We start from the raw sequence: 15919 nt of genomic DNA, 5'->3' as shown, positions 1-15919 counted from the left end.
GGAGCTGTGAGGGGAACGGCACCAGTACCTCCAGGCTCTGATCAGGCCCTACACCCAAACAAGGGCACTGCGTTCATCCACCTCTGGCCTGCTCGCCTCCCTACCACTGAGGAAGTACAGCTCCCGCTCAGCCCAGTCAAAACTGTTCGCTGCCCTGGCCCCCAATGCAGTGGAACAAACTCCCTCACGACGCCAGGACAGCGGAGTCAATCACCACCTTCCGGAGACACCTGAAACCCCACCTCTTTAAGGAATACCTAGGATAGGTTAAGTAATCCCTCTCACCCCACCCCCCTAAGTTTTAGATGCACTATTGTTAAGTGACTGTCCCACTGGATGTCATAAGGTGAATGCACCAATTTGTAAGTCGCTCTGGATAAGAGCGTCTGCTAAATGACTTAAATGTAATGTAAATGTAAATTTCTCAGTGTCAAGGTTGATAATGGCAGACCTCTCCAGAGTGTCCCATGGAGAACCGGTAATGAATAGAAACACATTTCCAAATCACACCTGTATTAACACCTACATGTGTGAAGTAGGTGTGGTATGTTTAATTAAGATGTTGGTGGGTTGGTGTGACGTATGTCACGCTTACCTCCCAGAGCAAAAAGCCGTGCTGACAAGCAGAATGATGGTCAATATCGCCATGGTGATAGTCTCCTGAGAGAGAGAAAGAGAGATTAGTTGAGCATTTTAAAGGATCTGGAATGGCTGTGGGTACTAGATGAGAGGTTAAGGAAACCCACTATTAGGTACAAAACTTACACAACTACCAAAGCAGCATTTTCTAAACCCAGTCCTGAGGACCCCAAGAAGCGCACAGGAATATGTATCCTTCCCAAACGATGCACTCTCACCTTCTGCACTCTTCCAAGGGATTCACTGGGTGTCTCTCTCTCTCTGTTGTCTGTAAGTTATGGTCTACCTCTTCCACCTCTCCTTTTAACTTCTTGCGGCGAGCCATCCCGGATCTGGGATCGTGAATACAGCCTCAAGCTCATTACCATAACGCAACGTTAATAAATCCACTTAAGCCTACCCCTTACTTTTTAAAACATTTTGTTAAAAATCGCGCAACATTTCAGCGTCCTGCTTCTCATGCCAGGAATATAGTATATGCATATGATTAGTATGTGGATAGAAAACACTGACGTTTATAAAACTGGTTAAATCACGGCTGTGACTATAACATAACGTGTGTTTCATCGAAAAGCGCAAGAAAACTGATCACCGAAAACTGGAAAAAATATCAATGCGCCACTTGCATGTATTGTCTATGGGAAAGCAAATTACAGGGGCTGAGATTGCAAGCCCTACAGCTTCCACACGATGCCGCCAGTCTTGTCAATTGCCTGGGCTTTGTTTCTTGGTCAAACGAGTAAGAGAGAGCCCATTCCTTTCGCTCTCCGACAAGATGTTTTGGAAAATAATTTTTCGACCATGATTTGAAGACGTGGAGCTATTGAATACACATCGCCCCGTGATCAATTTGATTGATTATTAACGTTTACTAATACCTAAAGTTGGATTACAAAAGTATTTCAAAGTGTTTTGTGAAAGTTTATCGTCGACTTTTTTCATTTTAAAAAATGAGGTTGCGTTTTAAAACTGTTTTTTCCTGGATTACACACTTTTCATAGATCGATATTTAGGGTATATATGGACCGATTTAATCGAAAAAAAGACCCAATAGTGATGTTTATGGGACATCTAGGAGTGCCAACAAAGAAGCTTGTCAAAGGTAATGAATGTTTTATATTTTATTTCTGCGTTGTGTAGCGCCGGCTATGCTTTTTTGCATTTCCAGATGGCTAGATGGGACGCATGCGTGTCTGGTGGGCTTAAGAGGTTTAACTATTCATGAAATCGCAAATGAAATTAAATCAATATGCTAGCTCTCAAGCTTAGCCTTTTGTTAACATCATTGTCATCTCAGATTTTCAAAAATAAGCTTCTCAACCATAGCAAACTAGCATTTAGCATTTAGCGTTAGCATTTAGCATTAGCATTTAGCATTAGCATGCAACATTTTCACAAAAACCAGAAAAACATTCAAATAAATAAAAGATAAATTAAGAACTTTGGATGTTTTCAATGAGGAGACTCTCAGATAGCAAATGTTCAGTTTTCCTGAAAGATTATTTGTGCAGGAGAAATCGGTCCGTTTTCTGCGTCATGTTTGGCTACCAAAAAAAACGAAATTCAGTTATAAAAACGCCGATCTTTTTACAAAATAACTCCATAATATCGACTGAAACATGGCAAACGTTGTTTAGAATCAATCCTCAAGGTGTTTTTCTACATATGTCTTTGATGATGTATCGTTCCTGGAAGTGTGCTTCTCCTCTGAATCGCATGGTAAAATGAGAAAATTACGCACCAACTTAGACAAAGGACACCGGGCGGTCCCCTGGCAAATGTAGTCTCTTATGGCCAATCTTCCAATGATATGCCTACAAATACGTCACAATGCTGCAGACATCTTGGACGAACGGCAGAGAGCATAAGCCTGTTCACGGCACATTCACAGCCATATAAGGAGACGATAGGTAAAACAGAGCCTCAAAAATTCAGCTCATTTCCTGTTTGAGGTTTCATAATGGTTTTGCCTGTAGCATCAGTTCTGGGGCACTCATAGATAATATCTTTGCAGTTTTGAAAACGTCAGTGTTTTCTTTCCAAAGCTGCCAATTATATGCATAGTTGAAACATCTTTTCGTGACAAAATATTGCGCTTAAAACAGGCACGTTTTTTAAATCCAATAATGACACAGCGCCCCCATAGGTTGAAGGACCTGTCACAGGTGTGACTAGTTGCCTCATTAATCCAACGAGAGATCCCAATGTCGGACATTAGTTAGTGATGTAAAGTACTAAGTTAAAATATTTGAAAGTACTACTCATGTCGTTTTGGGGCATCTTTACTTTTTACTATTAATGTTTGACAACTTTCACTCACTACATTCCTAAATGGTGCCGTCTGGTTTGCTTAATGTCAGGAATTTAAAATGATTACTGTAAAAGTGTTACAAGGTGTGATGAACGATAGTGTCCCGTTCTCCCAGGCTGCCGGTCTGCTGTAGGATCAGATTGGGCCAAGTAGTGGAGGTATATGAGAAAGGAGAGTGTTAGTGGAATTCTAAATTCCTATATGTTTTGTAGCCAAAAACCAAATTCACACTCTTTCTATTTCATTAATGAGTTGTAAATTCATGAATTATGCATGAAATAGATCAAGACCAGTCTTAAAAGTCAGGTAACAGCGTTTAATTCAAGAGAGTACTGCCACATACACATTTTTCCACAGGTTATAAACTGAAAATGACGTCAGCATTTTCTAAACGTTCTCTCTTTCACCGGTAGAGAGGCCCTATAGTTCGAGCCGTCGCTCCACACCTGAAGTCAAGGTCAGTCAGTATAAATCAGCATTCTAGACAGTACATTCATTTGTACAAGGAACAGACCGTCATCGTTACTAAACTCCTGACTACATTATATACAATTGGGAATGGGAGCAAGAGAGAAAATTCATATGTACAGTACATTATAGCATTGGGACTAGTCAGTTCTGATTGGAATGTATACATAATTAGTCATTTCAACCATAATTTCCTCCAACAGAGAGGTTATGGGTAGTTAACCTCGGGATCAGTGTATCCCCTGCGGGATGGTTGAGCTAATGTGCGCTAATGTGATTAGCATGTGATTAGCATGAGGTTGTAAGTAACAAGAACATTTCCCAGGTCTTATTCGGGCAGAAAGCTTAACTTCTTGTTAATCAAACTGCACTGTCCAATTTACAGTAGCTGTTACAGTGATACATGCCATTGATTGTTTGAGGAGAGTGTACAGTTATCTACTTGAAAATGTATATATTGACCAATTAGGCACATTTGGGCACTGTTGATACAACATTTTGAATAGAAATGCAAAACTTTACACATACACTGCTGCCATCTGGTAGCCAAAATGTAAATCTCGTCTAGAGTCAGATAATGTATATTAATAAACAAATTAGGCACATTTGGGCACTGTTGATACATGTTGAACAGAAAGGAAATGGTTCATTGGATCAGCGTAAAACTTGCACATACACTGCTCCCATCTAGCCAAAATGTAAATTCACCTGAGCTGAATAATACATTATGGCCCCTGTTTCAGACAGATGCATGATAATTGACCATTCTAAATCAAAACAAATTTCACACATTTAGTACATTTAAAGACCAGATCAAATCAAGAACAGTCTGATGGGTGACAATATTAGCCCATCAGTTGTGAATGATGCCCAGTGCAATTCAAGAAACTGTGCATACCTACCTTTGGCTACGTTTACTTTTTTCAAATCATAGTGTCACACCTAGCAGGCCTGTATTTTTTATTTGACCTTTATTTAACTAGACAAGTCAGTTAAGAACAAATTCTTATTTTCAATGACGGCCTGGGAACAGTGGGTTAACTGCCTTGTTCTGGGGCAGAACGACAGATTTGTACCTTGTCGGCTCGGGATTCAATCTTGCAACCTTTCGGTTACTAGTCCAACGCTCTAACCACTAGGCGACCACCCCATATGTTTTGATAAGGTTTGTATTACAACTAAAGCGTCCAATTAACTTCTTAAAAATGAAGCACATTAATCCTCTTTTTGTAACTGCAAACTGGAATATATTTGCAGCGCTTGAGTTTCTCATTTGGGGAAAATAATTCACTCTAAAAAATTGCAGCTTGATAATAAAAGCAAAATGAAAAGCTGAAAAGTCTTGAGTCAATAAGTATTCAACCTCCATGTTGAGGCAAAACCTAAACAAGATCAGGAGTAAAGGTTTTCTTATCAAGTCACATTATAAGTTGCATGGACTCACTGTGTTCAATAATAATGTTTGACATTATTTTTGAATGACCTCGTCTCTGTACCCCACACATATAATTATCTGTAAGGTCCCTCAGTCAAGCAATGCATTTCAAACACAGATTCAACCACAAAGACCAGGAGCTTTCCAATGTCTTGCAACGAAGGGCACATTTACATTACATTTAAGTCATTTAGCAGACGCTCTTATCCAGAGCGACTTACAAATTGGTGCATTCACCTTATGACATCCACCTATTGATAGATGGGTAAAGATGTACCAAAGCAGACATTGAATATCTCTTTGAGATATGGTATTAATTACATGTTGGATATCAATACACCCAGTCACTACACAGATACAGGCGTCCTTTCTGTCCGGAGACTGAGATGGACATTGCAACATATTGTTTTTGTAACCATTTCATTGTGGATTTTGATGTGTGCTCTGGGTTTTTGTCTTGCTTGAAGATCCACTTGCGGCCAACGTCAGCAGAGATAACTAGTTTAAAAAAAAACTATAATGACCTGGTACTTGGCAAAGTTTATGATTACGTTGAACTGAAAAAGGGATATTGCAATATTTTGGCAAATTAAAACCCTTTTCTTCTTACCCAGAGTCAGGTTTTGTCTCTGCATGCCATTTGAAGGACTTTAAAGGTAGTTTTTCCAGCGATCGCTAACTCACGTCAGCGCAATGACTGGAAGTCTTTGGATCTGCTCTCATAGTTAGCAATGTGCTGAAGCTATTTTAGTTCATTTCAAAACTTCCTTCAAAACTAATGAAAGAGGGCTAAATTGCCAAAAATCGCACAACATCCCTTTAACACCTTGATTCATCATCTTTCCTCCCTCTTCTCCTCACCTAACCTTTCCGCTCTCATATACCTCCTCCTTTCTCATATTCCTCTTTCCACTCATCCTGTCTTCCTCTAACCTCCTCATCTTTCCCTTGCTCATCTCCTCACCAAACGTCTCCCCTGTCCCATACCTCTCTCCCAACAACACAAACCCTGGTTCTACTTTCACTCCCTCTCCTCCAGACCTTCAGCTTTCATTTTTTTGTCGACATTTAGAACAAACACGACAAAAACAAAATGTACCTACAGTGTAGAATAAACAAATAGTCCGCGCCAAGGTATCACCATGGTCCGCGCCAAGGTATCACCATGGTCCGCGCCAAGGTATCACCACGGTCCGCGCCAAGGTATCACCATGGTCCGCGCCAAGGTATCACCATGGTCCGCGCCAAGGTATCACCATGGTCCGCGCCAAGGTATCACCATGGTCCGCGCCAAGGTATCACCATGGTCCGCGCCAAGGTATCACCATGGTCCGCGCCAAGGTATCACCATGGTCTGCGCCAAGGTAATATCATGGTCTGCACCAAGGTATCATGTTCCATGCCAAGGTATCACCATGGTAACGTCAAAATACTTTGTTACTGTTAAATTAACTAGGAGTAAGTTTAATTTGATGACTGGATCAGTGAATGATACTGGGTTTACTGTACCTCCAAAGTTGACATGAATACAAGTCTCTGGCACCAGCACCAGGCCTTCCTTTAGCCCAGTTCTGGTGATCAAAGTCAGAGCCATCACTCCAGAACTACAGCCTGCCCTGAAGGGGGGTCAGAATAAACTCAATGTATAGTCTTTCCTCTAACACCTGAAACAGTTAAAGTTACTCCAAAACCCCTCCTACTGGGACTATTGCTTGTGTAAAGAACATGAAGCCTACTCCTCACATTTGCAATCATCCAATACACGTCAAAGACCATAATTAGTCTACAACTTGATGCTAGAAACCCCATACACATGTTTACAAGCAGACTGTATGGAATAGATTACATCTATACTTAACTAGAACCATTTTACATATGTATAAAAGCATCCTACGGAAGTTGAAAATTAAATGCCACAATACACTATTTTTTTAACCAGGTTTGCTGTTCACTTGAGCAAGATGAGATGGAACGGAGTTCCTTGCAATAATGGCTCTATATATCACTGTAGGGTTAATGGTCCCACCTTAACAGAATAAAATCCACCAATCCAGGTAGGAGGGAAACCAACAGTCTTGACCAAAACCAACGCCTGTAGAAACTGGTCCTCCTCGGAGCTGTGCACAGATGCCAGGTTTGCGCCAAGGTACTTCACAACGTTGGGTACAGACACCGGTTGATCACCAAGGGACACACAGTACCGCTAGAGAAGAAAGTATTTATTTAACAAGGCAAGTCAGTTAATGATTTTCTTATCTACAATGACAGCCAAGCAGTAGATGGGAACAAAGACATTTCATGTATTAGTCAGTCAGCCTTGCTGAGAATGTGTCTTCTGGACTCTCACCCAAATTGACCGTCACAACTAATTCCTTTTTAAAACATTATCTTAAAGATACTCGTTTCTCAGTCTTAAGCTATGTCCTGTGGGTTCCAGTATACAGGAAGCACAACAAATTCAATATGTTGAGAAAATTCCCATCTTAAAGGGAAGTTTAGTATTTCACATCAGTCATGTGTTGCCATTTAAGAAAGTATCACCTTTAAGGTAATGTCAAAGAGCTAATTACAACTACACTTCCCCTTCAAATTCACAGTAGATGTAAGGATGATAACTCTGCTTCAGGCCAGCTCCGCATAGTCTTTACAAACATTAAACAGCGTGATCCATATTTGGTCCAACAGGAAGGACACAAGTCTTCTTATACAAGTGAATCTGTAAGGAGTTACATGTGGCTTTAGGCTAGTGGAGAGAGAGCTACAAATCACAGCTACAATATTATTTGTAGGTCAATCAGTCATGTCTGCTACGAGAAAAATACAGAACGAGTCAAGAAAAGTGGACTCTTACGTGCATCTCCCAGAGCAAAGGCAGCACTGAGAAGCAGAAGACTGGTCAACATGGTCATGGAGTCTGAGAGAAACAAAGAGTGAAGCCATCAAAACCAGATTCAGTGAGAACCTCAGTGTAAATACAATCTAGTTGACACTACCCAGCTAAATATGGCTGCCAATGTTTAGACACTACCCAGCTATATATGGCTGCCAATGTTTAGACGCTACCCAGCTAAATATGGCTGCCAATGTTTAGACGCTACCCAGCTAAATATGGCTGCCAATGTTTAGACGCTACCCAGCTAAATATGGCTGCCAATGTTTAGACGCTACCCAGCTAAATATGGCTGCCAATGTTTAGACGCTACCCAGCTAAATATGGCTGCCAATGTTTAGACGCTACCCAGCTAAATATGGCTGCCAATGTTTAGACGCTACCCAGCTAAATATGGCTGCCAATGTTTAGACGCTACCCAGCTAAATATGGCTGCCAATGTTTAGACGCTACCCAGCTAAATATGGCTGCCAATGTTTAGACGCTACCCAGCTAAATATGGCTGCCAATGTTTAGACGCTACCCAGCTAAATATGGCTGCCAATGTTTAGACGCTACCCAGCTAAATATGGCTGCCAATGTTTAGACGCTACCCAGCTAAATATGGCTGCCAATGTTTAGACACTACCCAGCTAAATATGGCTGCCAATGTTTAGACACTACCCAGCTAAATATGGCTGCCAATGTTTAGACACTACCCAGCTAAATATGGCTGCCAATGTTTTGTTCTGGCTTTGCACATCCATGTTTCCTCCATTTCATAGTTTCTTGTTCACTGAGACACAGTGCAACAGGTAACCAATCAGAACAGTCTAATAGATGTAAGACACATCCTGCAGGCAGGAACCATCATTATACCATGTCTCATCTCACTAGCTGTAACACTTCCCTTACAGTTAAATTAAAGGTCTAATACTGGGCCAGCTGCACCATAACAATACACATGATGAACAGGATATTACACCCCAATGTAGGAAGTTAAAACCCTAGAAAAGTTACAATAGCAGGAACTTACTTTAGCCAATCAACAACAGGAACAATAAAGGAACTGGGACACCACAAATGCTGAACAAACCAAGTAGAACAAGCTGCTTATATACCAGAAGAATGGAAGAGGAATTGGTGATGAGCAGAGTGAGTTCAGGTGTGGTGAGTTAGCAGGAAAGGGGCGTGTCCAGAACGTAATTGGGAGTTCAATTATGCCCACTGATTATTACACAATTATTTCAGACATACAATGCAGTTCCACCATGGCACGGACCATGGTGATACCTTGGTGCAGACCATGGTGATACCTTGGTGCAGACCATGCTGATACCTTGGTGCAGACCACGGTGATACCTTGGTGCAGACCATGGTGATACCTTGGTGCAGACCACAGTGATACCTTGGTGCAGACCATGATGATACCTTGGTGCAGACCATGGTGATACCTTGGTGCAGACCATGGTGATACCTTGGTGCAGACCATGGTGATACCTTGGTGCAGACCATGATGATACCTTGGTGCATACCATGGTGATACCTTGGTGCAGACCATGATGATACCTTGGTGCAGACCACGGTGATACCTTGGTGCAGACCATGGTGATACCTTGGTGCAAACCATTATAATACCTTTGGTGCAGACCATGATGATACCTTGGTGCATACCATGGCAGTACGTTAGTTTTTTTTGAGGGTAAAGTTTTTTTACGTCCAGTTGTTTTTGACCGACACACAACAGTTCAACGGAATCTCACTGGAACAGACAATTGTTACATCTATTTCCTATGCAGACTTTCTATATGGAGACAACAACAAAAAAATCAAGTTAATGGGTACATAGTTACTGTATTAAAGCTGAAGGTCAGGAGGAGAGGGTTTGTGTTAGGACAAGAGGAGGAGAGAGAGGTATGGGAGAAATGAGAGGAGGGGAGAGGTTAGGGGACGAGAGGAGGAGGGGAGAGATTAGGGGAGGAGAGGGGTAGGGAAGAGGGGTATAGGAGGGAGGAGGGAGAAGGGAGAGAGGAGAGGTTAGGGGAGAGGTTAGGGGAGGAGAGGAGGAGGGGAGAGTCGAGAGGTTAGGGAGGAGAGGGGTAGGGAAGAGGGGTATAAGAGGGAGGAGTGGAGGAGGGGAGAGAGGAGAGGTTAGGGGAGAGAGGTATAGGAGAGAGGAGAGGTATCTGAGAGAGGAGAGGAGAAGGGGAGAGAGGTATAGGCGAGAGGAGCGGAGGAGGGGCGAGAGGTATAGGCGAGAGGAGAGGAGGAGGGGAGAGAGGTATAGGAGAGAGGAGAGGTGGAGGGGAGAGAGGAGAGGTATGGGAGAGAGGAGAGGAGGAGGGGAGAGAGGTATACGGGAGAGAGGTATAGGAGAGAGGAGAGAAGGAGGGGAGAGAGGTATAGGAGAGGAGAGAAGGAGGGGAGAGAGGTATAGGAGAGAGGAGAGGAGGAGGGGAGAGAGGTATAGGAGAAAGGAGAGGAGGAGGGGAGAGAGGTATATGAGAGAGGAGAGGTATAGGAGAGAGGAGAGGTATAGGTCGCACTGACCCACGAGCGCAGAGCGCGAGCCCTGAAACACAGGGCCTGGGTTTCACTGACCCACGAGCGCAGAGCTCAGAGCCCTGGAAACACAGGGCCTGGGTTGCACTGACCCACGAGCACAGAGCGCAGAGCCCTGGAAACACAGGGACTCGGTCGCACTGAACCACGAGCGCAGAGCACAACAAGAACACTCGGCTGCTCTCTAGCACACAGCGAGGCACGTCCGGACCTGTGCTCTGACCCAAGAGCGCAGAGCTGCGAGCCCAGAGCGCAGAGTGGGGAGCTGGGCACAGCCTTGTCACACTCGCCACACTCGCCACAGTCGCAGACTCTCTACTACGCTCCGCGGCACACGCCTCGCCAGTGGCTGACAGGGTCGCTCTGAGCGCAGAGCGAAGAGCGCAGAGCTGCGAGCCCAGAGTGCAGAGCGTGGAGCCGGGCACACGCCGCCACACTCGCAGACTCTACTACGCTCAAAGGCACACACCTCGCCAGTGGCTGGCACGGTCACTCTGACCCCGCCAGCGCAGAGCGGGAGCCCTGGATACACAGGGCCTGGGTCGCTCTGACCCGCGAGCACAGAGCACAGAAAGGGGAGGACAGGACCTGGGTCACCCTGACCCCAGGACCACGGGAGGGTTAAATAAACTTTTTAAGACAACATATTTTCCTACAGGGGTACCATAACAACCATCTTACACAAAACTATTTCAAGACATTCCCAACATAGTACACTGCTTTTGACCAGGGCCTATAGGGTCACAACTAGTCCACTATGTAAGTAATAGGGTTCTATTTGGGACATAGCTCATCCATCTATTCCATTGTCCTGTTTTAAATTGAATCACACTGAGATGATGTGGTTTATGATATTTTTTGTGCAATACTTTTGCACTACGATTATGTAAAACCCACTACAAACTTCTGCTAACACTGGCCGCCGCTAGCTGAGAATCATTGGTAGCGGTGGGGCAGGCTGTGCCTGTCCTCCTCTTTTTTGCATTTTCAATGGTCTGAAAGATGCTGGAAATGAATAGCTTGTTAATGCAAAGACCAGGAAAGTAGATTATTTAAATGAATGGCTCTGGCATGCAGCCAAACGTTACCAACCACTTTTGGAGCTAACTAGCTGGTGCTCATAACATGGCTAACATTGCCTAGCTAACGAGCTGGTGCTCATAACATGGCTAACATACCTAGCTAACATTACCTAGCTAACGAGTTGGTGCTCATAACATGGCTAACATACCTAGCTAACATTACCTGGCTAACTAGCTGGTGCTCATAACATGGCTAACATTACCTAGCTAACTAGCTGGTGCTCATAACATGGCTAACATACCTAGCTAACATTACCTAGCTAACTAGATGGTGCTCATAACATGGCTAACATTGCCTAGCTAACGAGCTGGTGCTCATAACATGGCTAACATACCTAGCTAACATTACCTAGCTGAGCTGGTGCTCATAACATGGCTAACATACCTAGCTAACATTACCTAGCTAACTAGCTGGTGCTCATAACATGGCTAACATACCTAGCTATTACCTAGCTAACTAGCTGGTGCTCATAACATGGCTAACATTGCCTGGCTAACAAGCTTGTGCTCATAACATGGCTAACATTACCTAGCTAACTAGCTGGTGCTCATAACATGGCTAACATTACCTAGCTAACTAGCTGGTGGTCATAACATGGCTAACATTACCTAGCTAACGAGCTGGTGCTCATAACATGGCTAACATTACCTAACTAACTAGCTGGGCTCATAACATGGATAACATTACCTAGCTAACTAGCTGGTGCTCATAACATGGCTAACATTACCTAGCTAACTAGCTGGTGCTCATAACATGGCTAACATTACCTAACTAACTAGCTGGGCTCATAACATGACTAACATTACCTAGCTTAACTAGCTGGTGCTCATAACATGGCTAACATTACCATAGCTAACTAGCTAGTGCTCCCAAATGGAATTCTTATGTCGACAACAGATGAGAGTTGTGATCATAACATTTCTAACATACCTAGCTAACATTACCTAGCTAACAAAACAAGTTATATTAACAGGATAGATAGCTGGCCATTAGTAACATTGGGATGTCAATGAGACAGAGCTCGCTAACCAGCTGAGCCAGCAAGCAATATAACAAAATGAGGAATCACAGGAATCACAGTAGCAAGTATCCCTGGTGCACTGTAAAAATATTTAAAATATTTAGCAATTTAAACTATTAGTTTTTCAATGAAAACTCTACCTTTTATGTAATCCTCTCAATGGATTTCATGTTTCATGAGCTTGTCCAAGGTGTTGGACTTGACGACAGTTGCTACGTCAGTTGCTACGATCAGTTGCCCAACATTCTGGGGCAAAAGATCAATTAGACAGACAGCAGTTAATTCAAATGAATTTAACATTCCAGAACTTATAGTTAAATTGATGCTGCATCTAAAGTCTATCTGGTGACATCACAATGAGGACAAAAGGTTTGCCAGCTCATTATTTATCTCCTTCTGAAATAGCATTGTGTTTCCAAGACATTGTAATGCACTTCAGACTACATCTTCATCAGCTTCAATGAGGTAGAATTAAGTCTCTTCATAACAATATTGTGACCTCTGTAACACATGAATGTGTTACAAAAGATGAATACCTTCACTTTGAATTGACCCCAACCCTGTCAAATAGGTAGATGTCAGACAGGTCCAGCAGGGTTTGGGCTGGAAAAGTATGGAGAATTGAAGGATGAGAGAGAGAGAGAGAGAGAGAGAGAGCGGTAGAGAGAGGGAGAGAGAGAGAGAGAGAGAGAGAGGTAGAGAGAGAGCGAGAGAGAGAGAGGTAGAGAGAGAGGTAGAGAGAGAGGTAGAGAGAGAGAGAGAGTGGTAGAGAGGTAGAGAGAGAGAGAGAGAGCGAGAGAGAGCGGTAGAGAGAGAGCGAGAGAGAGCGGTAGAGAGAGTGAGAGAGCGGTAGAGAGAGAGCGGGAGAGAGGTAGAGAGAGAGAGCGAGAGAGAGGTAGACAAAAAAGGTAGAGAGAGAGCGAGAGAGAGGTCTAGAGAGAGAGCGAGAGCGAGAGGTAGGGAGACAGGGTAGAGAGAGAGAGAGCGAGAGAGAGAGAGAGCGAGAGGTAGAGAGGTAGAGAGAGGGAGAGGTAGAGAGAGAGTATAGAGAGAGAGGTAGAGAGACTAGAGGTAGAGAGAGAGCTAGCGAGAGGTAGAGAGAGAGCGAGAGGTAGAGAGAGGTAGAAAGAGAGAGAGAGAGAGGTAGAGAGAAAGAGAGAGAGAGGTAGAGAGAGAGGGAGAGAAATTTTGACAAAATAGAGGGAGGGGTCTGACTGGACAAGTCCTTAAAAAGGAGTTGAGAGAGAGGTAGAACTCAACTCACAGGCAGGACAGAGAGAGACTCAGTGAAGACCTTTGAAGAAGTGAAGCTACAACTGAAGACTTCAGAAGGTGAGATTTCAACATCTGTTCATCTAATACATGTCTATGTCCCAACTGACTTCCCATTCCCTACGTAGTGAGCTACTTTAGACAAGGGTCCATATTACCTTTGTGGCCATGAGCTATTCTCTATTTAGTTCACTGTGGGTCCTGGTCCAAAGTAGTGCACTACATAGGGGATAAGAAGCCATTTGGGAAGCATCCATGTTCCAATGTCCGTTGGTCGGTGAGTACCTGTGCCTTGTTGTTTTGGCTTTCGTGCCACTTGTATTGTGCATAGATGATTAGGGCTCTCGTCCCGTGTTGTATCATTGTGTGCTTGTGTTTTCGGGTCTCCTCCTGTGTATTTATTCGAGGTACTCCTCGCTCTTTGAATGGGTTTCAGCCCTGTGTTTTGTATATGTGTTTGCTTGGTCTTTGTCCCCGTGCCTTTACATGGCACACTGTAATTTGGGAAAATAAAAAAACCCTATTACGCATTCCTGTCTCCTTTATAACAATGTGACACTCTCCTCCAGTACCCCCAGCTATACAGTAGGTTATGTACTTAAAGGGATATTGCAATATTTTTGCAAATTATCTGCCAAATTGTGCAGTCAGCAAAACTCATAAAAAGCATTATAAATCTTCACTTACCTTTGCTGATCTTCATCGGAATGCACTCCCAGGACTCCCACAAGAAATGTTTGTTTTGTTCGGGTAATGTCCATCATTTATGTCCAAGTAGCTACTTTTGTTAGCGCGTAGCACGAAGCGTGTTCACTAAAGGCTGACGAAATGTCCAAAAGTTCCGTAACAGTCAGTAGAAACATGTCAAACGATGTATTGAATCCATCTTTAGAATGTTTTTAACATAAATCTCAAATGAATTTCCAATTGTGGGTATTACATGGACTTAAGGTGAGCGATGGAAGAGAGCTCCCTCTCATGTAATTCTCATGGTCATTTGGCCCCCTTTACAGTAGAGGCATCAGACAAAGTTCTACAGACTGTTGACATCTAATGGAAGCCGTAGGAAGTGCAAACTCATCCATATCTCACTGTGATTTCAATAGGATTTTGGTTGAAAATCTTCTCAGGTTTTTGCCTGCCATATGAGTTATGTTATACTCGCAGACATCATTCAAATGGTTTTAGAAACTTCAAAGTGTTTTCTATCCAATGTGAATAATCATATGCATATATTATCAACTGGGACTGAGAAGCAGGCAGTTTAATATGGGCACCTCTGTGCACCTTTCATCCAAGCAACTCACTGCCCCTTAAGAAGTTAAGCAGCTGCTACTGTCCTTTCAAATCTAAATGTTTGTTGGGCAGGTTGGTTCCTGCAAGAACCCCCACCAGCTTAGGCGGTTCCTGGAAGACCCCTACCTTCAACGGGGTTCTTAGAAGAACATTTTTAAGGGCCATTTTCAGTTCCAAGAACTGTATGGTTTTAAAGAACAGAACTTTAGAACTCCAGTTGAACCCCACATTTTTAGAGCGTACTTGGACTAGGATTCAATAGGCACTCTCACATCTGAGCTATCTTTATTGCAGGTGCATGGTTACAGTTGAGTAAGATGAAGAACACTGTTCTTGCTAGTCTCACTGCTCTAAAGCTGTACGTATCAGCCTCAAAGCCTTCGTCAGAGCCTTCAGTGTTCACAACCTGCACCTCTATGTAGACATTGCTCCACCCACATCCGTTCAATGCATCCAATGGGGTTGGAGTATGAGAAAAAGGTGTTACCAAAAATAACTGTGCATTTCATAAGTATTCTAATAAAGTGTGTAGGTGATGTGTCAAACAAGACACAAATAACACAGAGGGACATCAACCTATCAAGTTCTCAAATCATTGGGTTCCGTACAATAATAAAACAATAACTTTGGCTGTTATTTCAGTTTTGTACCTAATAGTGGATTTCCCTTAACCTCTCCTCTAGTACCCACAGCCATTCCAGATCCTTTAAAATGCTCAACTAATCTCTCTTTCTCTCTCAGGAGACTATCACCATGGCGATATTGACTATCATTCTGCTTGTCAGCACGGCTTTTGCTATGGGAGGTAAAGCGGGACATTTACATTTTATTTTATTTTATTTCACCTTTATTTAACCAGGTAGGCTAGTTGAGAACAAGTTCTCATTTTGCACCTGCGACCTGGCCAAGATAAAGCATCCAGTTTGCTGAGTAGAGTGTTGGAAGCCATTTGAAGATGACATC

General features: G+C 43.1%; 1 long non-coding RNA gene across 1 annotated transcript; it reads right to left on the bottom strand.

Annotated features, from left to right (window-relative positions):
* Positions 1 to 7086: 7086 nt before the first annotated feature.
* Positions 7087 to 8791, bottom strand: LOC124017331. Its single transcript, XR_006835490.1, has 3 exons — positions 8759 to 8791; positions 7705 to 7767; positions 7087 to 7569 (listed from the first exon to the last, which is right to left on the bottom strand). It is a non-coding gene; the product is annotated as an uncharacterized LOC124017331 (long non-coding RNA).
* Positions 8792 to 15919: the final 7128 nt, after the last annotated feature.

Source organism: Oncorhynchus gorbuscha, unplaced genomic scaffold (assembly GCF_021184085.1).
Source record: "Oncorhynchus gorbuscha isolate QuinsamMale2020 ecotype Even-year unplaced genomic scaffold, OgorEven_v1.0 Un_scaffold_1875, whole genome shotgun sequence".
NCBI lineage: Eukaryota > Metazoa > Chordata > Actinopteri > Salmoniformes > Salmonidae > Oncorhynchus > Oncorhynchus gorbuscha.
This window is presented reverse-complemented; position numbering and strand designations above follow the sequence as displayed.